Source organism: Lolium perenne, chromosome 5 (assembly GCF_019359855.2).
Source record: "Lolium perenne isolate Kyuss_39 chromosome 5, Kyuss_2.0, whole genome shotgun sequence".
NCBI classification, from domain to species: domain Eukaryota; kingdom Viridiplantae; phylum Streptophyta; class Magnoliopsida; order Poales; family Poaceae; genus Lolium; species Lolium perenne.
In genome coordinates this window covers 236,919,045-236,941,496 of record NC_067248.2, presented here as the reverse complement: position 1 = coordinate 236,941,496, position 22,452 = coordinate 236,919,045, and the positions used below count along the sequence as shown (strand labels likewise).

Below are 22,452 nucleotides of genomic sequence, written 5' to 3'. Positions count from 1 at the left end.
ATGGACAAATCCCACTCTTGATCCATATGCCTCAAATCATACTTTCTGAATACTTCATCCCATCTTTATAACCACCCATTTACGCAGTGGCGTTTGATGTAATCAAAGTACCCATCCGGTGTAAGTGATTTACATGATCTCATGGTCGAAGGACTAGGTTACTATGTATCAAAAGCTTATAGCAAGTTGAACTTAATGACTTTATCTTATGCTATGCTTACTATGGGTGTGTGTCCATCACATCATTCACCTAATGATATGATCTTGTTATTAATAACATTCAATGTTCGTGATCAGGAAACCATGATTATCTATTAATCAACAAGCTAGCTTAACAAGAGGCTTACTAGGGACTCCAGTTGTTTACACACAATGCACATGTATTAATGTTTCCAGTTAATACAATTATAGCATGGGATGTAAACATTTATCATAAACACTAAGATATAATAATAAAAACTTTTATTATTGCCTCTTGGGCATATCTTCAACAGTCTCCCACTTGCACTAGAGTCAATAATCTAGTTTACATTTGTAAAGATTTAACACTGTGGCCTTCTGGTGCTTATCATGTTAGCTCATGGGAAAGGTATCAGTCAACGAACTTGTCACACTCAGAAACATATGTATTTTGCAATTCATTTGCATCTCCACGCATCACTCATTTTCCAAATGAGTCCGCATTAATCGTATACGTTTAGTCTTATGGTGGAACCTTAATTACCATAAGAGATGCCATAAGAATCACCATTATTAGAAGGATATGGCCTATAATTGTTGCTACCAAAATTACTCATATAAGCATTGTTGTTGAAATTGTTGTTTTTAATGAAATTCACATCAACATGCTCCTCTTGAGCAACCAAAGAAGCTAATGGAATATTATTTGGATCAACATGAGATTTACCATTAACAAGCATAGACATAATAGTATCAATTATCACTCAAGGAGGAGAATTCTTCGATAGAATTTACCTTCTTACCTTGTGGAACTCTCTCGGTGTGCCATCCAGAATAATTTATCATCATATCATCAAGTAATTTAGTTGCAGCCCCCAAAGTAATGGACATAAAGGTACCTCCAGCAGCATAATCCATGAGATTTCTTGAAGAAAAATTTAGTCCTGCATAAAAAGTTTGGATGATCATCCAAGTAGTCAGTCCATGAGTGGGACAATTCTTTACAAAAGATTTCATTCTTTCCCAAGTTTGAGCAACATGTTCATTATCAAATTGTCTAAATTTCATTATGACGCTTCTCAAAGATATAATCTTTGGAGGAGCGCGGGCTCCCACCGCGTTGAGCTCTCTGGAGGTGCGTCCACGGGCACGACAGTGCGCGTGCTCTGGAACCTGCGGCGCACGCGGTGGCACGGTGTGGCCGCGGGCCTCCCGGACCCGTGTGGCGGGTACTACATCGCCGTGGAGGCTGCGGGGCGAGGTGGTGCTGGTCCTCGGCGACCTCCGGAAGCCCGTGCTACGGTGGGCATACCCAGCGCGCCACCGGCCCTCGCCGCCGTCCCCGTGGCGCGGCGCGAGCACATGTTCGGCCGGCGGCGATTCGCGGCAAAGGTACGGTTCCACGACCAAGTTGCGGTGCATGACGTGGCGATCGAGTGCATCGGAGATGGCGATTGGCATCGACGGCGAGGAGGCGGTGGCGGTGAAGCACCTGCAGTGGAAGTTCCGGGGCAACTAGTCGGTCACACTCGGCCGGGCCAAGGTGGAGGTGTACAAGGACGTGCACGACTGGCTCTTCGCTGGCGATCGAGTTCTGTAAATGAAATCCTGGAAGATTCCTATTCCATAGTTATATACTACCGTACTAACCTGTGCCAATGTCTTCCTACTTATGAACTAAACTAAGCACCAATGAATAAATAATCACACTTACGAACACATGGTCTTTTTTATCCCGCATTGTTCTTGTTTGCTCGAGTCTTGGACGGGCCGGAAGTTAATCAAAGAACAGAGAGAGGTTGAGGCATGGATGCAGGTCGCGCAAAGCTACATCAAAGGATTCACCGTGAAGGTTTCCTCCACCGCCGCCGCGCGTGTCCAGGTAGGTTTCCCCCCACCGCCGCCGCCGCCGGGGCGCCTCGCCGGCGTAGAGCTCCCTCCCTCAGCCATGGATTCAACAGCCTCGCACCCACCGGGCTTCTCGCGCCGCTGGGCCCCGGAGGGGAGCCCTGAGTCCGGCTCGTCGTTGTCGCCGCGGCGACATGACCATGTGTCCGGGCTGGGTATTTCGTCGGCGTTGTCTGGAGGCAGTGTCGCGCCGCGGCTGGAGGTTGGTGAGCTTGAGCAACCGGAGGGAAGGGCGCGCGTCCAGGACCGCCTGGTTTGGGAGTCGCCGAAGCCGTCCAAGGGCAAGAAGTGGACGCGGAGATTGGAGATGAGGAACGAAGCCGGTGCGGTTGGGTGGGGAGCGGCGGCGGCGCAGGAGATGCACGGCATCTGCTTCCGATGCTTCTTGCCGGGCCACCGCAAGAGAGATTGCACGAATGCTGAAGTTTGCATGAGGTGCTGGCAGAAAGGGCACCCGGCGTTGGAGTGCAAGCGTCCGCGCAGTCCGTCATCGGAGGAGGAGATGAGGCAGCTCGCGCTCGCCAAGATGGCCAGGCGCAGGTCACCGGAGCGGGTGCGCCACGGGCATCTGGCGCGCCAGGCTGAGCAGAGAGGGCGGGCGGCGTCGCCCATGCTTCCACCACCACCGCCGCTCCCGCATGCACCGCCGCTCCCGCAGTCAGCAACTCCTCCCCCGCCCCCGCTGCTGGCCCCTTCGAGGTTGCCTCCCATGGGCGCTTGGCCGCCGCTCGCTGTCGAGCCGCCGGTCATGGCCACCAGAGAGCTTGGCCTGGATGAGGCTACGGGGCCGCCGATGCTGTGCATCGTCAGGAGATCGGCGGGCTTCTGCGACCTGGAGCAGAGGCTCCAGCTTGCCTTGGTCGCCACCGTCGGTGGGCGTAGGCCGGCTGTGACTTGCGAGCAGGTGACGGCGGCGCTGCGCTGGCGCGGTGTGCCGGAGGGGACCGTGTCCGTCCACGCGTTTGCTCCGGAGGATTTTCTGGTCGTCTGTGAGTCCTTGGAGTTGAGGGAGCACGTTGCGGCGATGCCCGCGGTGCTGGTGGCCGGAGCGCCGCTGTCCTTTCGCCCGTGGAACAGGCAGGCGCAGGCAGTCATGGTGCCGATGGCTTGCAAGGTCTCGCTTGTGTTTGAAGGGCTCCCTCCACATGCGTGGGATACTTCGGTGGTTGAGGATCTGTTGGGGAAGAGCTGCGCAATAGACGCTGTTGCACCGGAGACGAAGGAGAGAAGGGACCTCTCCCTGTTCAAGTTGACGGCGTGGACGTCGGACCTGGAGGCTATCCCAGTGGCGCGGAGGCTTGCGATCCCGGAGCCAGTTCCCGGAGGAGGAGTGCGCGCGGCCCCTGCAAGGACGGCGGCGGCGGTGGTCGATGTTCCTGGGTCAGGTGTGCAGGCGATCAAGACGCTGCAGTACCGTGTCCTTATTCATCTGGTTCGAGTGGAGGAGGAGGAGCGCCAGCTCGTCGGAGGTTTCAGAGGCGGTGATGGCCGTGGTCAGTCTGGGCCTAACGAGTTTGGAGATGGTGACGGTGGGCGCGGAGGAAGAGCAGGGGAAGGCTCGCGGAGGATTTCCAGGGACCTTGCCTGGCGGCGTGGAGTGCCTGATCGCCGGCGAGGCCCTGGAGGTTTCTCTTCGGCGGCGTCCTGCGGAGTTTCCTCGTCGGCGCCGGCACCGGAGAAGAGGCTGTTGCTGCTGGTGGTGGGCAGCCCTGTCCCACTCACTGTCCAAACAGCGTGCACCAGTCAAAGGCCTGGCCCTGCCCTGTCAGGGTCAACCAGGACCGCGCCTGACAAAGTCGCTTTGGCTGCGGAAGCTGCCAAGGTCTCTGAGGCTGGGCAGGAGAAAGCTGCTGTTGCTTCGGCTCGTAGCGCGCTTGTGCATGGCCCAGTGGAGAAAGAGTCGTTGGTGGTGGGCGACGTGGCCACTCGTGAGTCGCGGGAGTTGGGTGTGGACCGGGTCGTTTGGTCGGATGCGCCAGAGACGTTGCCTGCCGCGGATCCCGAGGCTCTGGAGCCTATGAGGGAGAGGCACGTTGAGGAGGTGGGGCAGGTGAACAGGAGCTTCCTGTCCCCATCGGTTTCGCTGCAGGAGTCCGCCTCTGGAGTTGTGGCCGACAGCGCTGTGGGGGCAGGTTCTGATGCGTCTTCTGGTGGGCCCACGTGCATGGAGAAAAGAGCGGGAGAGGTTGGTTTTCGGGGAAGGGTGGAGGAGTATTTCTGTGTCTCCGTTTCCGAAGCTGGGCAGCGTGACAAGGCCGAGTCGGTCGTGCCAGGGAGTCAGTTGGGCGGGTCCAGCTCCGCTGAGGCGGTGGACGATCTGGCCTCGGGCCAAGCAAGTTCTGGCTACACGGGGCCCAACAGCTTGATGCAAATGGTGCCCAGGGGTTTGGCCCAGCAGCTGGAGGAGGTGGAGGGGTCACCCGGTGGGATGGATGGCACTGAGACTCAGGTGGTGCAACAGGGCCGTGAGCTAGGGCCAGAAGTGGAGGTGGTGGTGCCTGACCAAGAGAAGCTTGAGCTGGCTAAGATCAAGCGGTTTTGCTCCTCGATCCTAAAAGCCTTAGCCCCACCGCTGCTAAGTGAGTTCGAGAGAACCACGGGGCTCAGGGCGGATGCGGAACCCTTTACCCCTAGGAGAGTGACTAGGAGATCGATGGCTGAGAGGGCCGGTACACAGGTCAAGATGGCGTCGGCTGCGGAAAGCACGCTACTCAAGGCCTTGGGGTTTTGCCCGGAGAACCTAGCAGTGAGTGATGGTGACCTCAGACGTTTCCAGGAGTTCTTCGACTCGCCAGTCAGGGAGCCGCAGCTGAGTCCTGGCAGCCATCTTCGGCAAGGAGTTGCCCTCGAGTTTCGAGGGGGAGGAGCACTGCATGAGGGCAGTGGCGGCGCACTGAGGTGCTCAGGGCCGGCGAGGAGTTTTAGCTAGGTTTCCTTATGGATTATATGTTTGAGATTCTATGCTGGAATGTTCGAGGTCTGAACGATCCAGCCAAGAGAGATGTTGTGCGTGAGTTCGTAGCTAGTCTTAGAGTTAGCATAGTGTGCCTTCAGGAGACGAAGCTGAATGTAATCGATGATGTTTTGGTAATGCAATGTCTTGGGCCATCGTTTGATGGTCATGTGTATGTGCCTGTGTTTGAGACGAGAGGAGGGATTCTCCTAGCTTGGAAAAAGTCCTATGTGGATATTGAGCATGTGAGTTTTGACTCATATGCGGTGACGGGGGAGGTAGTGCCCAGAGACAACAATAGATGGTGGATAACCACGGTTTATGGACCGCAAACGCATGATGATAAGCTTCTCTTCTTGAGGGAGCTTGCGGAGAGGAGGAGTTTGTGCCCAGGGCCGTGGTTGTTGCTTGGTGATTCCAACATGATCCTTTATGCGGAGGAGAAGAATAATGATCGCCTCGATAGATTCATCATGTCGAGGTTTAGACACTTTGTGCTTGAACACGAGGTCAAGGACCTTTACCTTCATGGTAGGCGTTTCACGTGGAGTAATGAGAGAGAGGTGCCAACCCTCACGCGCATTGATAGAGCCATTGTGTCGGTGGACTGGGACCTCATGCACCCGGATGCGATCCTCCAAGCTCTCTCCTCATCGGTTTCGGACCACGCCCCGATCCACCTTTCGTTGAGTGCGACTTTTAGGCCAAAGAGAAGGTTCAAATTTGAGTCGTTTTGGCTAAACCTGGAGGGGTTTGAGGAGACCTTGAGGGAAGCTTGGATTTGTGACCCTTCCATCATTGACCCCTTCAGACGGCTGGATGCCTTGTTCCAGAATGCAGCTGAGTACTTCCAAGCATGGGGAGAGAAGTGATAACCCACAAGTATAGGGGATCGCAGCAGTCTTCGAGGGTAGTATAACCCAATTTATTGATTCGACACAAGGGGAGGTAAAGAATACTTATAAGCCTTAACAACTGAGTTGTCAATTCAGCTGCACCTGGAAAAGCACTAGTAACAGGGGTGATGTGAAAGCAGCAGTAATATGCGAGCAATAGTAACAGTAACACAGTAGCAGTAGCAATAGTAACACAGGAGCAATGGCACCAGAAAATAGTTGATACTACTTCCAATGACATGTAGAACAAGTATATAATGATGAGAGATGGACCGGGGTTCCCAGCGATCTACACTAGTGGTAACTCTCCAATAACAAGTGACAAGTGTTGGGTGAACAAATTACAGTTGGGCAATTGATAGGATTGATAAAGCATTAAGACAGAATATCAAGATTATTAATTATGTAGGCATGTTTTCCAATTATAGTCGTACGTGCTCGCAATGAGAAACTTGCACAACATCTTTTGTCCTACCAGCCGGTGGCAGCCGGGCCTCAAGGGAAACTACTGGATATTAAGGTACTCCTTTTAATAGAGTACCGGAGCAAAGCATTAACACTCCGTGAAAACATGTGTCCCTCACATCACCGCCATCCCCTCCGGTTGTCCCGATTTCTGTCACTTCGGGGCCTTTGGTTCCGGACAGTGACATGTGCATACAACTTGTAGATACAATCTAAGCAATAAGTATAGAGCTCAAATCTAAGATCATGCCACTCGGGCCCTAGTGACAAGCATTAAGCATAACAAGATTGCAGCAACAATAACTTCACAAACTTTATAGATAGACTAATCATAATGTATCATCCATCGGATCCCAACAAACACAACACCGATTACATCAGATGAATCTCAATCATGTAAGGCAGCTCATGAGATCATTGTATTGAAGTACATGGAGGAGAGAATACCAACTAGCTACTGCTAGAACCCGTAGTCCATGGGGGAACAGCCTTTCTGGAACCAAAAACAGCAGAAAACAGGAACTGGCACTGTGGCATCTTGTTAATAGGTTAGTTCCGAAAAACGCATAAAAACATCATAAAGTGCAAGCAAAACATGTAAGTATTGTCATAAAACAAGCATGGAACATCAGAAATTATGGATACGTTGGAGACGTATCAGCATCCCCAAGCTTAGTTCCTGCTCGTCCCGAGCAGGTAAACGATAAAAAGAATAATTTCTGTAGTGACATGCTACTTACATAACCTTGATCATACTATTACAAAGCATATGAAATGAATGAAGTGACTCAAGGCAATAATCTATAGTTGCTAACAAATAGATAACATATAGCAAAACTTTTCATGAAAAGTACTTTCAAGACAAGCATCAAAAGCCTTGCACAAGAGTTAACTCATAAAGCAATAAATTCAAAGTAAAGGCATCGAAGCAACACAAAGGAAGATATAAGTTTCAGCGATGGCTTTCAACTTTCAACATGCATATCTCATGGATATTGTCAACACAAAGTAATATGATGAATGCAAATATGCAAGTATGTAAGAATCAATGCACAGTTAACACAAGTGTTTGCTTCTAAGGTGGAAGGAAGTAGGTAAACTGACTCAACATAAAGTAAAAGAATGGTCCTTCAAAGAGGAAAGCATCGATTGCTATATTTGTGCTAGAGCTTCTATTTTGAAAACATAAAGAGAGCATAAAAATAAAGTTTTGAGAGGTGTATGTTGTTGTCAACGAATGGTAGCGGGTACTCTAACCCCCTTGCCAGGCAAACCTTCAAAGAGCGGCTCCCATTTTATTTTATTTTTGGGTGGCACTCCTTCCAACCTTTCGTTCACAAACCATGGCTAACCGAATCCTCGGGTGCCTGCCAACAATCTCATACCATGAAGGTGTGCCTTTTTATTTTAGTTTTATTATGATGACACTCCTCCCCACCTTTGCTTTCTCAAGCCATGGCTAACCGAATCCTCGGGTGCCGTCCAACAATCACATACCATGGAGGAGTGTCTATTTAGTTTGATTAATTTGGGACTGGGAATCCCATTGCCAGCTCTTTTTGCAAAATTATTGGATAAGCGGATGAAGCCACTAGTCCATTGGTGAAAGTTGCCCAACAAGATTGAAAGATAAACACCACATACTTCCTCATGAGCTATAAAACATTGACACAAATTAGAGGTAATAAATTTTGAATTGTTTAAAGGTAACACTCAAGCAATTTACTTTGGAATGGCAGGAAATACCACTTAGTAGGTAGGTATGGTGGACACATATGGCATAGGTTTTGGCTCAAGGTTTTGGATGCACGAGAAGCATTTCTTCTCAGTACAAGGCTTAGGCTAGCAAGGTTGTTTGAAGCAAACACAAGTATGAACCGGTACAGCAAAACTTACATAAGAACATATTGCAAGCATTATAATACTCTACAGTGTCTTCCTTGTTGCTCAAACACTTTTACCAGAAAATATCTAGACCTTAAGAGAGACCAATCATGCAAACCAATTTTAACAAGCTCTACAGTAGTTCTCCACTAATAGGTTTAAACTACATGAAAAAACTTAATCATGATCTACTTGAGAGCTCAAAACAATTGCCAAGTGTCAAATTATCCAAGACATTATGAGGCATTTTCTGTTTCCAACCAAATAAGTATTGTAGCTTCCAACTTTTATCATTGAACATTAAAAGTAAAACGAAGAACAAGTGTTCATATGAAAAAGCGGAGCGTGTCTCTCTCCCAAACAAGGATTGCTAGGATCCGAATTTATTCAAACACAAACAAAACAAAAATAAAAGCACACAGACGCTCCAAGTAAAACACATATGATGTGACCGAATAAAAATATAGTTTCAATAGAAGGAACCTGATAAGTTGATGAAGAAGGGGATGCCTTGGGCATCCCCAAGCTTAGACGCTTGAGTCTCCTTGAAATATGCAGGGATGAACCACGGGGGCATCCCCAAGCTTAGACTTTTCACTCTTCTTGATCATATATCATCCTCCTCTCTTGACCCTTGAAAACTTCCTTCACACCAAACTTCTCATAAACTTCATTAGAGGGGTTAGTACTCAAAAAACTTGAATCCACTTTTAGTCTTGTAGTGACACATGCAAGTACTCAATAAAACATTAGCTACAGCTCTCCACGTCTAGAAAACCTCGCTTAAAGTCCACAAGAGACAATGCAAAAAAAACAGAGACAGAATCTGCCAAAACAGAACAGCCAGTAAAGACGAATTTTAAATAAATACTTCCGTTGCTCAAATCAGAAAACTCAAAACTAATGAAAGTTGCGTACATATCTGAGGAACACGCACGTAAATTGGCATATTTTTCTGAGTTACCTACAGAGAAAACAGCTCAGATTCGTGACAGATAGAAATCTGTTTCTGCGCAGAAATCCAAATCTAGTATCAACCTTCGATTAGAGGCTTCACTTGGCACAACAATACACAAAACTAAGATAAGGAGAGGTTGCTACAGTAGTAACAACTTCCAAGACACAACAAAACAGTAGCAAAATAAAGACATGGGTTATCTCCCAAGAAGTGCTTTCTTTATAGCCATTAAGATGGGCTCAGCAGTTTTGATGATGCACTCGTAAGAATGAAGAGTTGGAGCAAAAGAGAGCATCGAAAAGCAAATTGAAAACACATTTAAGTCTAACATGCTTCCTATGCAAAGAAATCTTGTACACAAATAAATTCATGAAGAACAAAGTGACAAGCATAAGAAGATAAAACAAGAGTAACTTCAAAATTTTAAGCATATAGAGAGGTGTTTTAGTACCATGAAAATCTCTACAACCATATTTTCCTCTCTCATAATAATTTTCAGTAGCTTCATGAACAAACTCAACAATATAACTATCACATGCAGCATACTTTTCATGATCCACAAACATATAATTTTTATCAAGCTCAAAAATAGTGGAATTAAAACTTTCAAACTCACTTTTATCAATAATATGACAAGATGATTGATCAATCTCAAGAGATATGGGACACATAGATAAAGTCAAGAGCTCTCCAATCCCATTTTCATTAGTAGTACAATTAATATTATCAAGTAACATAGGACCATCATCTAGACCTTTATCATAAACATTTGCTAAGCAAAATTCTTTAGTACCATGCATTTCGACATCAGGCACAAACAAAGCATTATCATAAGATTTATCAAAGTAGCATGGATTATCATAAATAACAGTAGCATAATTATTCTCACAAGTTTTACTCATAGGTAATATTTCAAGAGAATCCACAGGAACATAACATTCAACCTCTTTCGGTAAGCATGGAGGACAATCAAATAGTGTAAGAGATAAAGAGTTACTCTCATTAGAAGGTTGGCATGGGTAGCTAATCCATTCTTCCTCCTTTTGTTCATCGCTCTCCTCTTCTTTTTCATCCAATGAGCTTTCAGGTTCATCAATTTCCTCCTCTTTTTCATCCAATGAGCTTTCAGGTTCATCAGTTTCTTCTTCCATAGGTTCCTGCAAATTGTGAGTGCATTCTTGTGCATTAATGAGTCTCTCTTTATAGTCAATGATATAAGGATTATCACTGAAGCATTCAATGCAACAATTAAGGATAGAAGAGACATAATCTTTAAGGTCCTTGCAAACAACACAAGTTTCATAATTCTCAACCATGAAGGATTCGATCTCAGAAGCTCCCATAAATACGACAAATTGTTCTACCTCTTCGAACCCATAATGAATATAGCAATTCCGATTATAGTTCTTAATTAAAAATTCCTCACTAAAGCCACATTGAAATTTAAGATGTTTAGTATCCTGTTGAGAGCAACAGTTTATATCATGGCGTTTAAGCAAGATTTTAGCAATTGTATTCACTTTTTCTATCATAGCACTCATTACTTCACCCGCTCTTGATTTTCTATAATTATTATAACATTCTATAAGCTCCAAGTAGGTTGTTGGTTCTCCCATAACAGCAGTTTTTAATTTTTCGATTTTTCAAATTTTTATGGATTTTTGGGTATATGAGGAAAATAAAACAAGACAAAAAGAAACTAAGCAAAGTAATACTAGACAGAAATAAACTAAGCACAAATAAACTAGACAAAAGTAAACTAAGCAAAACAAAATAAAACAAAATAAAAACAGAGAGAGATGTAGAGTGTACTCCCCAGGTGAACTTATGAGTAGAGCTATGCCTCCCCGGCAACGGCGCCAGAAAACAGTCTTGATAACCCACAAGTATAGGGGATCGCAGCAGTCTTCGAGGGTAGTATAACCCAATTTATTGATTCGACACAAGGGGAGGTAAAGAATACTTATAAGCCTTAACAACTGAGTTGTCAATTCAGCTGCACCTGGAAAAGCACTAGTAACAGGGGTGATGTGAAAGCAGCAGAATATGCGAGCAATAGTAACGAGAATACGAGCAGTAGCAATAGTAACACAGAGCAATGGCACCGTAAAAATAGTTGATACTACTTCCAATGACATGTAGAACAAGTATATAATGATGAGAGATGGACCGGGGTTCCCAGCGATCTACACTAGTGGTAACTCTCCAATAACAAGTGACAAGTGTTGGGTGAACAAATTACAGTTGGGCAATTGATAGGATTGATAAAGCATTAAGACAGAATATCAAGATTATTAATTATGTAGGCATGTTTTCCAATTATAGTCGTACGTGCTCGCAATGAGAAACTTGCACAACATCTTTTGTCCTACCAGCCGGTGGCAGCTGGGCCTCAAGGGAAACTACTGGATATTAAGGTACTCCTTTTAATAGAGTACCGGAGCAAAGCATTAACACTCCGTGAAAACATGTGTCCCTCACATCACCGCCATCCCCTCCGGTTGTCCCGATTTCTGTCACTTCGGGGCCTTTGGTTCCGGACAGTGACATGTGCATACAACTTGTAGATACAATCTAAGCAATAAGTATAGAGCTCAAATCTAAGATCATGCCACTCGGGCCCTAGTGACAAGCATTAAGCATAACAAGATTGCAGCAACAATAACTTCACAAACTTTATAGATAGACTAATCATAATGTATCATCCATCGGATCCCAACAAACACAACACCGATTACATCAGATGAATCTCAATCATGTAAGGCAGCTCATGAGATCATTGTATTGAAGTACATGGAGGAGAGAATACCAACTAGCTACTGCTAGAACCCGTAGTCCATGGGGGAACTACTCACGGAGCATGATGGAGGCGGTGGCGTCGATGGAGATGGCTTCCGGGGGCACTTCCCCGTCCCGGCAGGGTGCCGTAACAGACTTCGTCCCCGAATTGGAGTTTCGCGATGGCGGCGGCGCCCCTGGAGTCTTTCTGGAGTTTCGTCCATTGGTACTGTGTTTTTAGGTCGAAAGGGGTTTTATAGGCGAAGAGGCGGCGCAGGAGGGTGCCTGGGGGCTCCTCACCATAGGCTGGCGCGGGCCCAGGCCAGGCCGCGCCGCCTTATGGTGTGGTGGCCCTCTGGCCCCTCTCCGACTCTTCTTCGGTGTTCTGGAGCCTTCCGGGAAAAATAGGAGGTTTGGCGTTGATTTCGTCCAATTCCGAGAATATTGCCCGAACAGCCTTTCTGGAACCAAAACAAGCAGAAAACAGGAACTGGCACTGTGGCATCTTGTTAATAGGTTAGTTCCGGAAAACGCATAAAAACATCATAAAGTGCAAGCAAAACATGTAAGTATTGTCATAAAACAAGCATGGAACATCAGAAATTATGGATACGTTGGAGACGTATCAAGAAGAAGGTGGGGAATATAAAGCTTAAGATCGCTATGGCGAATACCCTCATCTTGAGGTTTGACGTTGCACAAGAGTCGAGAGCGCTTTCGCCGGCAGAGGCGTGGTTAAGAAAAGTGCTAAAGCTTGTGGTGCTTGGGCTGGCATCCCTTGAGCGAACCATCGCGAGGCAACGATCGAGGCTGAGATGGCTCCGGGAGGGAGATGCGAACACCAAGTTGTTTCATGCGGTGGCAAATGGTCGGAGAACAAAGAATTATATTGCCGCCGTGAGAGTAGGAGAAGAGATGGCAACAACGCAAGAGCGCAAGAATGAGGTGTTCACGGAGGCGTTTGAGAGGCTCTTAGGAAGCATCCAAACGCGTGAGCACACGGTGAATCTGGAGGCCTTAAACATTCCTGTCACGGACCTTAGGGAGCTAGATGATATGTTCACCGAGGAGGAAGTTTGGAACACGATACGCGAGATGCCTAGCGATAGGGCGCCGGGTCCGGACGGTTTCACCGGGGCTTTTTACCAGAGAGCGTGGCCAATCATTAAGGGGGATATCCTCGCGGGACTCATGAAACTTGGAGTGGGAGATGGCAGAGGCTTTTCCAGGCTGAACAGAGCGCTTATCACCTTGATACCTAAAAAGCCTGAGGCGTTGGAGATAAAGGATTTTAGGCCTATAAGCCTAGTACATAGCTTCGCAAAGCTCTTCTCGAAGATAATTGCGAACCGCCTACGCCCAAGGCTTGGAGAGCTGGTGAGCATGAACCAGTCGGCCTTTATAAAACACCGGAGCTTACACGATAATTTCATGCTAGTGAGGCAAGTGGCTAGGAAGATTAACATGAGGAGACAGACCGGAGTGCTCCTAAAGCTGGACATTGCGCGCGCTTTTGACTCTATTTCCTGGAGTTTCCTTTTTGAGGTGCTCAGGAGAATGGGCTTTGGCGACAGGTTCCTGAAGTGGATTGCGCTGCTGTTGTATACAGCTAACACGAGGGTGATGGTGAACGGTGTTCCAGGTGACCGCATCTATCATGCGCGTGGGTTGAGACAGGGCGACCCCACATCCCCCATGCTGTTTGTTGCGGCAATGGAGGTCCTCTCTGTGATGGTCATCAAGGCGGTTAACGCGGGGTTGTTTCGGAGCTTGGCCTCTATTTCCCCCATACAGAGGATTTCGGTCTATGCGGATGATGTAGTGTTGTTTCTGAAACCGGAGATGCAGGAGCTTCTGGCGGTGAGACACATTCTGAGTCTCTTTGGAGAGGCCTCGGGGCTGCACGTAAACTTTGGAAAGACGACAGCCACCCTGATTCGTGGTACCTTGGAGGAGGAGCAGAGGACGGCTAGGGTTCTTGGTTGTGAGCTAGCAGCATTCCCAATCCGATACCTGGGGCTCCAGCTGGCGCTTCGTCCCCTAACCAAGGCGGAGTGGCAGCCGCTGCTAGATCGGGTCATCACCTGTGTCCCGGCCTGGCAGAGGGGGCTTATTCGGCGGGAAGGGAGGTTGGTCCTGGTTAACTCTGTGGTGGCGGCCAGAGCAGTTCACCAAATGGTGGTGGCGGAGGCCCCCTTGTGGCTTTTAGAGGAAATAAACAAATGGATGAGAGCATTTTTTTGGGCTGGCAAAAGCGAAGTTCGTGGGGGGCAGTGCCTAGTTGCATGGAGGAGCATCTGTAAACCAAAGCAGTTTGGGGGGCTGGGAGTCAAGGACCTCCGGCTGCAGGGTCTTGCCCTTAGAGTTAGATGGCACTGGCTGAGACGCACGGACCAGGAGAGACCGTGGCAAGGTCTTCCGGGTCTAAATGATCCGGAAGCCGATGGTGTGTTCCAGAGCTTAGCGCGTTTCGTTGTGGGGAATGGACAGCTCACCTACTTTTGGAGGGATAGATGGATAGATGGTTTCACTGCGGAGGATTTAGCACCTGAGGTGTGCGCCATGGTCCCGACTAGGAGGAAGAATACCCGCCGTGTGGCGGAGGCACTAGAGGACGAGGGATGGATCGATGACATACAAGGGGAGATGACAGCGGAGCTTTGGACACAATGCCTGCGTCTGTGGGAGGCCGTGGAAACGGTGGAGAGAGACGTCCTGAGTGCTGACCGCATTGAGTGGAAAGGTGCGAGCTCAGGCGTTTATTCGGCTAGAGACACATATAAGATGCTCTGTGCTAGGAGCGTCCGTTGGAGTATGAGTAAGCCGGTGTGGGGCTCCTTTTCACCCATGAAAGGCAAGATGTTCGCTTGGTTGGCTTTGAGGTACAGGCTCTGGACATTGGATAGGAGGGCGAGACACGGTCTACAGGACCGCCCTGATGCATGCTACACATGTTTGCAGGAGGAGGACAACGTTGACCATATCCTGACTCTGTGCCCATATTCCAGACAGGTGTGGTGCAGAGTGCTACACAGTGCAGAGCTGCAGATCGCGGACCCAGGTTTTGTTGGGAATTTACAGCGCTGGTGGACTGAAGCACGGAAGCGAGTGAGGAGATGCGATAGGAGGCGTTTTGATTCCATGGTTATTTGCACGGCATGGACGATCTGGAAGCAAAGAAATGCTAGGGCTTTTGGCAACATCCGCGAGCAGAAATCCGTGGAGCTGATGGTGGGTGAGATTAGACAGGAGTTCCACCTTTGGGAGAGATCCAAGAGAGGAGGGAGGCTAGATATAGCGAGAGAGTAGGCCTAGGCGGAGGGGTGGTGTGGGTGTGTCTCAGCACTTTTGTGCTTTCTTGTACATGTTGTGTTTTCTCCCTTCTATAAAGATAAGGCACGCTTTCCGCGTGCTCTCGAAAAAAAAAAGGATTCACCGTGACTCCAGGGGTGAGGTATCGTGTCCATACTGATTTGATTGGACATGGTGCAAAAGCAAGGTTCCATACTCCTGTCCTGTGCAATTCAGCAAGTGTAGGCTAAAAGACTAGAGAGCCGGCCATGTGTTGATGGGACCCACCAGCTTTGCAAAATGGAAGGAAATAGAGTAATATGATTTCTCTCACCTCATATCTTATCCGAATCTCCAAACATCCAATGGTTGTGGAAGCACCCACACCCATGCTTGGGTGTACAAATGTATTTCCTTAATTTTTTCTTTTTTTAATTTTCTAATTGCCCAAACGTTATTCTCTGGAATGGCAGTCCTGATGTAAAATGGAAGCAACAAGAAAGGTAGAGGTGCATACCGATTCGGGTTCGGGGGAGAAGCTCGTGAAACTCCTTAGAAACTGCTCGGGGCCAGATTCTAGCTACACACAGAAAATGAGTTTCACGGTGGGAGGAAGCTGCGCATGCCTGATCTTTTAGGCTTCTGTTTGGGACCTAAAAGCTGGGGTAGAAGCCTAAAAGAAGTCACACTAAGACTAATTTGCGCATGGTGACAGTGATTGTGTTTAGCTATATCATAAACGCACATTTTTGCATTTTGAGAAAGAATGATATTAATGATGTTTGCGAAAACGTAATACCTGTATACTTTGATGGATCGGTGGGCTCAATCAGACGCAACTAAGACGGAAGCATATTTGGTGCACCTGAGCATCAGTTTTCCTAGTTTTAAAAATATTTGAAAAATATATTTATGTAATTTAGAAAAAAACATATAACTTGTTACATGAATATATATACATATCATGAATACTCGTGCGGAATTTTAGTAGAAATTGTGTTGTATTTATCGGTGGAAATAAATAAATTTGTGGCTGTATGTATAGGTTTGAAAACTCGCATCTTTGCGAGAAAATTATCTATTTTGCATAGTTTAAAATACAACATATATTTCCCTCAAATTTATACCATACCTTAGAAATGGGTATATGTATGTGCATATTTAGTTAAAAAAAATAGGAGTCTCAAAAATAAGTTTTTAGTTAAAAAAAAACCCGGAAGAACAAGTGCTTATGTGTCAAAGGCACTTTTCCAACTAATACTTTTTTTGTAAGACCGAAACACTAAACTGATTTTCCTAAAAGAAAGTATAATACCCGTTTTATATAAAATCTGATCCGGTGATCCCTCTTGGCTATCCGACAATTACCATGGAACGAATTAATGAAGGAAACCAAAAGTGGAGAGAGGACTTTGGAAAATTCCTTGGTGTATGTATAGCCTTCCTCCCGAAAATTCCTTGTGAGGCTGCAAAAAAACAGGCCTACGGGCCGGAAAATAATTCTATGCGAGCATTGCCCCCTCTACCATTCCATCTTCCACCCCTGCACTAACCTCGCCGTTCAACTGTCAAGCCCAGGCGACACAACGGCGGCGAGCAACCCCTCCCCACCCACCTCCCACGCGCCCCGAGGCTGAATCGGACAGGATCGACGCGGCTGCCTCTCGATCTAATCGCCCGAGTCGAGTTTCCAACTTCGGAACATCGGATTCCTTGCTGGAGTCGGAGACGGATTGCATCTCTGGGCGGTGCTTACTGCCCAGCGTCTCTATATATTATCAGGGGCGGCATGGGTGCGCCCGTGTCTGAGGCGAGGTAATCTACTGGCCTAGGTAATTTATATTCGCTCTCGCGAGATCTAGGTCTCGTTTCCGGGGGAAAGCTCTCTCCTTTTTTGATTCCGGCGCCGGCGGAGTGTGGACGGAGGGTCGGCCAACAGGGGAAGAGGATGGGGGCGCCGGTATCCGGTGGCAAGCGCAAGGCCTACGGCGATGCCGACGCGTTCCCTCGCAAGCGCCGGGCGCCGGCGGAGTCGCCGGACTGGACCTCGCTCCACCCCGACATCACCAACCTCATCGCCGAGCGGCTGCTGGCCGAGGACGTCACGGAGTACATGCGGTTCCGCTCCGTGTGCTCGCACTGGCGCACGTCGACGGCTACCCCGCGGGACGCCACGCTGGCCGACCGCCGCTTCCACCCGCGCGGCTGGGTCGCGCTCTGCGACGGCAACGGCGTCCGCCCGGTCGAGGACGCCGCGATCACCTTCTTCCACACCGCCACAAGCAGGATCCGCCGGCTCAGCCTGCCGGTTCTCCGGGGGCACCGGATCGTCGGCATCACGGACGGCCTCCTAATCTTGCTCGACACCCGCGCCGCTGTCATCCGCGTGGTCCACCCCTTCACCGGCGTTGTCGTCGAACTGCCCCAACTCGCCACATTCGTTCACTTCGTGTTCAGCAAGCAGAAATCAGTCACCATGGACTCTATCGTCTGGATGAACGCCACCGTCTGCGTCGCCAGCCCCAGCTCCATTGCTGTCGTGATCTGGTTCCCCAACATGCCAGTCGTGATCTGCGCGCAGCCCGGCAACAAGGGCTGGAAGATCATCCACACTCGTATCCAGTTCTCCAACACATTGCCGTTCAATGGTGGGCTCTATGGCGTGACATGAGCTGGGAGGCAGCTGGTGCGGGTGTATCCTCGTGATGATCCACTTGCCAGTCCGGTGGTTGCCCAAGTACCAAAGGAGCTTGGTCACCCTGAGCGCTGCATCTACTTCCTTGTGGAGTCCATGGGAGCAATGCTTGTTGTCGTCCTGCACAGAGCTGCCGGGCACGTTGATGACTCGCTAACCTGCACAATCTTCAGGGTTGATCTCCCCCGCCAGGAGCTCACACGGGTAACCAGCCTTGGCGACCGGGCCCTGTTCATCAGCCGTGACCGGTGCTTGTCCGTCTCGTCCAGGGATCTCCCTTGTATTGGCAGCAACTCTATCTACCTCGCCATGCCTGGTGAGCACCCCGTCAGTGTGTACTCACTTGACGATGGCTCGATGGAGAGCACAGTGACGGTACACCAGTCACAAGACATTAGGAAGGGTGTGCTCCCAACCTCTGTGCGGCCCTTCACCCTCGCTGATCATCTGGCCACCTACTGCCGGCACCGCGAGTGGACGAGAGGGCTCATGTTCCACGAGTACTGCTATTTGCGCCCTACTTGGAGCGAGCTGTGGCAGAGGATTGTTGCACAGGATTCTGAAGTTTCCATTCCGAGGCTGAGAGGAACACAGAGTGAGCTGAAGGAAAACGAACTACCTAACCTGTTCAGATATGCTAGAACACAATCTGAAGCAGTGGGAGCTGTGCTTACAGCATAGAGAATCCTCCGTGATGGCTGGTGTCATCCCTTTCAAGAATAAGAACAATGTTGCTGAAACAACAAGGGGTGTACGTGTGGCATTATTTATCTGCTAATCAAGCAATCTGCTGAAGGTGTGATGCAACAAGGGGTGTACGTGTGGTATTTATTTGTAATTGGTTCCAAGTACCCCACACTGTTGTATGAAATGGTAAAGGAGTCAAGTAGACTGATGCCTGATGATCGGTTTTCTCTTGTAAACAGGGGATGTAACAGAGTAGCTCATAGTCTGTCTAGCTCAGTTAGCTAAAGGGTGGTGTAGATGCTGCGGTTACTTCAGCTCTAGTCACCACCTGTCATTACATAGCTGCTCGCTGCTGATTGTAAAGACATTGTTCCTATCTAATAAACACCCTGTCCCATGGCCGAAGAGAAAAAAAAATGATATATCATGTTAGTTGCTGTTACTGTTCTCTAACTTGTGTGTTCTGAATGTTGTTCTCTTCTGAATGTGATCTATTAGCTAACTGAGTGTTGCAAATGTAGAAGGGCTCATATTCTGACTAGTTTCTTGATCGTTCTGTCTTTGAACAATGCTACTATGTGTCAGTGCCTGGTTGGTCTACTTTTTTTTGTCTTGAGTTAATTGAAATAATAGGTTGTGATTAGGAGTTCATGAGAGTGTATTCAGAGTTTATTATTGCAGTGCCCTGAGGAGAGAGGCCTTGGTAAGCTGATCATGGTACGTATGAGCCAATGTGCTGACGAACACGGCAGCCAATGTGGTGGCAGTATTCTACCAGCATAATGTTTTTCATTTTTATTTTGACATGGAACCAGTAGAATGCTTCTTCTTCACCTTCACTAGGTGCTTCATATAGCATAATGTTTTGTTTAGAAAGGGGGCTTCTAATTCCAGCTTTATAGAAAGCTACTTCTACTAACGAGATTCTGCTGTGCATACAGTGCCATAAATATTTTGAATGAAGCACATAAGTACTGGTATTACTGCTTTTAGGTCAGTCTGAGTGTATGCGACGCAGAAATTGTAGTGCTCAAATCATTGTCACGCGTTTGAAGTTCAGGCACAAAGCATCGACCAAACTGTTACCACCTGACCACTGGATTGAGGACGAACAGGAGGTAACAGCTATCCCGATAACGATTCCTACCGAGGCCTTGCTCTGTTTCATGGGAATTGAGGGGGTTTGACCCTGTATTGAAAGGGATGAGAGGATATAGTCAATGGCAGTTTAGGTGGCTCTGGGAGTTGCTGGGCTCGATTCAAAACACAGACCATGGTGTAAATGATGCTATCGGCATCCAACCGCTGGATCTTCATGTTCTTGAGGGCTTTTCATTGAAGAAGTCTGGGAGTCATTAAGGGCGCTAGGTCTGGATGGTTTTTGTGGTGCATTCTACCAGAGAGCTTGGCCGTTTATTAAGAGACACATCATCGCTGGCCTGCTTAAGTTGGGGGCAGGGGACGGCAGAGGTTTCGCGAGGCTCAATCGTGTTATAATCACCCTTATTCCCAAGCGCCATGATGTCGCGGACATTGGTGACTACCGGCCAATCAGTTTGGACTCCATAGTTTTTCAAAGTTGTTCTCTAAACTGATTGCTAACGGACTGAGAGGGAGGTTAGGTGACATTGTCAGTATCAATCAGTCGGCGCTTGTTAAGGCAGGCCGCTGCACGACAATTTTGTGCTTGTGCGTCAGGTTGCTAGGAGGATAAATCAAAGGAAGCAGCCATGTGTTCTTTTAAAACTTGACTTTTCGCAGCCTTTCATTTGATCACCTCGGCCTTCTTGTTTGAGGTTTTGAAACTCATAGGTTTTGGAGAGCTTTTTCTAAAGTGGGTTGCGCTGTTGTGATAAACTGATAACGGCCAACACCAGTGTTTCAGTCAATGGCGTTCCTGGCGCTAGGATTCAACATGTCAGAGGGTTTGGACAACACGACCCCACCTCGCCTATGTTTTTTGTCGCTGGGATGGAGATTCTTACCAGAGTTATTGCTAAAGAAGTGGAGGATCAGTTGCTAGAGTTTCCCCTTTACAATGCATATCCGTTTATGCTGATGATGTTATCTTGTTCTTCAAACCAGATGTGCAGGAGTTGTGAGCAATCAAGGAGATACTTAATCTGTTCATGAAGCATCTGGGAGTGAATTACAGAAAAACCACAACTATACTTTGATAAGAGAGGGGCCTGGTGATGGTGAGAGAGTAACGAGAGAACTTGGTTGTGATCTTGCAAACTTCTCGATCAAATACTTGGGATTTCAGTTAGCGCTTTGGCCACTGACGAAAGAAGATTAGCAACCTCTGCTTGATGCAGCCATCCATTTGTGTCCCGACGTGGCAACAAGGCATGATCGCTCGAGCAGGCAGGTTGATCCTAATCAAATACGTAGTACCTGATCAACGGGACACCCATTCACCTGGTCCTTGTTCAGAATGCTCCGGTTTGGTTGCTAGAGGAGGTGTCTAAATGGTTAAGAGCTTTTTTTTTAGATTGGGAAGAAAGATATTAACGGATGACAGTTTATGGTTGCTTGGGAGAGCATTTCTCGACCTCTTGGCGTCAAGGATTTGAGGTTGCAGGTTCTCACCCTTAGAGCGAGATGGGAGTGGCTAAAACGTACTGACTCAAACAAACCGTGTACTGTATTCATGACGATGTTGTGTAATGGTTCCTTCATTGTTGTATGTAGTAGCGTCGAGTTGAATGAAAAACATAAAACCCTAATCGAAGGAAAACACCATACTAAAACCCTAAACTTCTGTCGCGACAGAGAAAGGGCCCATTTCTCTACCGCGGCAGCGGCCATATTCTAGCGCTTGACGCGTGGAGGACTTTAGTGAGATGACTAAAGCCCCTCCACCCCGAGCTCTCGAGCCCAGCCACGTGGAGACCCTTTAGGCCCAACCGGGACTAAAGGCAGTTACCGACCGGGACTGATGTCCGTTTTTCTACTAGTGAGAGGAGGTTAATTTTGCATTGTTACCGACCGGGACTAAATACAATCATTCTGTATGTTTCATATGGCCCAAAGTAAAGCACAAACACCTGCTCGGATTTGTACTTTATCATTAAAGGTCATGTTGACAATGCGCCACACATTTTTTTGCAAGAGGGCAAGATATAAATAAATGTTGTATTAATTAGTCTTGAGCACAAAAACAATATTTTTGACTACCTTGCCCGATTTCTTTTATGCATATGGAAGAAGCATACTATTTTGTATCTGATGCATCATCATGCATGCTTGAGAAAGAAAGAGTTAATTTTCCAATGCTTCGATAAGGCCTCTCATGCTCTCACCTCACATGCATGACACCAAATCAACAATTAAAGGTTAGCAGTTTAGGACCGATCAATCGATTAGGATAGTAATTAGAATAATAGAATGACGATGTGGCCGGTGAGTTTGCTTCATCTCAGTGCCAACGTACACAAGCCAGAGGGCATCCGCGCACTCCAAAGGCATTGACAATAAAAACACACTAGGATGCCTTGGCGCGGCGGCACGCCGCGCCTGTCAGGATGTATCTATGGTTTATAAAAGATTTCTGGCAGTATTGCTGAGTGATAATGCCTGAAAGATGCATTTTAATTAAGCAGGATTCTTTGGTATGTATGAAAGAGTGATACAAAACAAATAAATGAGAGGGGGATTAGGTAGTAGGCTAGCAGCAGCAATATATAAATCAGATATCTATACCATTTTGATTAAGCGGGCTTCTTTGGTATGCACAAAAGAGTGCTACGAAAAC

At 47.7% G+C, this 22,452-nt stretch overlaps 1 pseudogene; it reads left to right on the top strand.

Annotated features, from left to right (window-relative positions):
* Positions 1 to 1,218: 1,218 nt before the first annotated feature.
* On the top strand, positions 1,219 to 1,780 carry LOC139831770 (uncharacterized; annotated as a pseudogene).
* The last annotated feature ends 20,672 nt before the right edge of the window (positions 1,781 to 22,452 follow it).